The sequence below is a fragment of the Chrysochloris asiatica genome, unplaced genomic scaffold (genome assembly GCF_000296735.1).
Source record: "Chrysochloris asiatica unplaced genomic scaffold, ChrAsi1.0 scaffold00336, whole genome shotgun sequence".
Lineage (NCBI taxonomy): Eukaryota > Metazoa > Chordata > Mammalia > Afrosoricida > Chrysochloridae > Chrysochloris > Chrysochloris asiatica.
Window position 1 is genome coordinate 2,383,547 of NW_006408854.1, and position 1,656 is coordinate 2,385,202.

At 53.4% G+C, this 1,656-nt stretch overlaps 1 pseudogene; it reads right to left on the bottom strand.

Moving 5' to 3' along the window:
* Nucleotides 1-122: 122 nt before the first annotated feature.
* The window catches only part of LOC102842336, a 3,689-nt pseudogene continuing 2,155 nt past the window's right edge, over nucleotides 123-1,656 (bottom strand).

The following is a 1,656-nucleotide window of genomic DNA, read 5'->3' on the forward strand; positions in this document are numbered from 1 at the left end:
TGTCTCAGTGGCAAGAGTTTGAATGGATGGCCCAGCTGAGGCCTGACCAGGCCCAGGGTGGCTTTTGGGCACAAGGCTCCTGGCTTGGGCTCGGGCGGGACAGCAGCAGGTGTCAGGCAGGGTCACTTGGGTGGCCAATACGCCATATTCCGGCTCTTCAAAACTGACCACTTATGCCGCTTCATGGCATACACCAGTGGCAGCAGCAAACCCATCATCATCAACATCTTCAGCCCCATGTGCTTGCGATGGTCATGTTCTGGCTCAGATGCCCAGCGTAGGAAGGTACACACATCTTTGGCCACTTGGGACATGGTGGCTGGGGTGCCATCATCAAACTCCAGCACTTCGTTGTAAATGGGGGGAGCCATGCCAATGGCCTGCCCAGGGAAGTAGGGGTTGAAGTAGAGACCTTCTCGCAGTGACACTCCGGTGGGTGGCTCACAGTAGCCTGTGAGCAGGGAGAAGACATAGTCTTCGCCACCATGCCTAGCTCGCACGATGTAACTGAGGTCAGGGGGCACAGCCCCGTTGTTGGCCACACGGGCTGCCTCAGGGTTGGGGTATGGTTTAGGAAAGTAGTCAGACAGCTTGCCTGGACGTGTGAACATCTCCCTGTCCTCATTGGGGCCGTCCTGTATCTCCACCTCCTCTGCCAAGGCCTTGGTTTCTTCCTCCGTGTAGCACACGCCCACCAGGTGGCGGTAAGCCAGGTAGTGCATGCTGTGACAGGAAGAGCACACCTGCTTGTACACCTGGAAATCCCTCCGGATGCTGGTGTGGTCCAGGGACGAGAGGAGACCACGGTGAGACCACGGTTAGCTGGGGGGGTGCAGCTCCAGGTCACTGGCACCGAAGGCGGTGTGCAGAACCATGGCCAGCCCCGCACCCCCAGCCGCTAGCATGCCCAGCGCTGACAGCATCACCTTCTGGCCCCGGGACAGACCAGGCTTCGATGCCAAGGACACTGCCTGAGGCGTCCTTATGGGGAGCTGCCCCGGCCATGCGCCGCGCAGCAGCCCTCGGGCTCGTGCACCCCGGACCCCCGCGCCCCACGGAGGCCCGCGAACTCTACTGTCGCGAGAGAATAGATACAGTTTTAAAACGTGCTAATATCATATATATTGAATGATGCAGAATGCATCAAGAAAAGATGGAAGGAATACACAGAGTCACTGTACCAAAAAGAAATGGTTAATGTTCACCCATTTCAAGAGATAGCATATGATCAAGAGCCAATGATACTCAGGAAGGAAGTCCAAAGTGCATTGAAGGAATTGGCAAAGAACAAGGCATCAGGAATTGATGGAATAAAAATGGAAATCTTTCAAGAAAGTGAGGTGGCACAAGAGGCACTCACTCATCTCTGTCAAGAAATTTGGCAGACAACTATCTGGCCAACTGATTGGAAGAGATCCATATTTGTGCCCATTTCAAAGAGAAGTGACCCAACGGAATGCAGACATTATCGGACAATCTCTCTGATATCTCAAGCGAGTAAAGTTTTTCTAAAGTTAATACAGAATCGGCTACAATCATACATTGACAGAGAACTTCCAGAGGTTCAAGCTGGATTCAGAAGAGGCCGTGGAACCACAGATATCATTGCTGATGTCCGATGGATCTTGGCTGAAAGCAGAGAATATCAGAAAGATG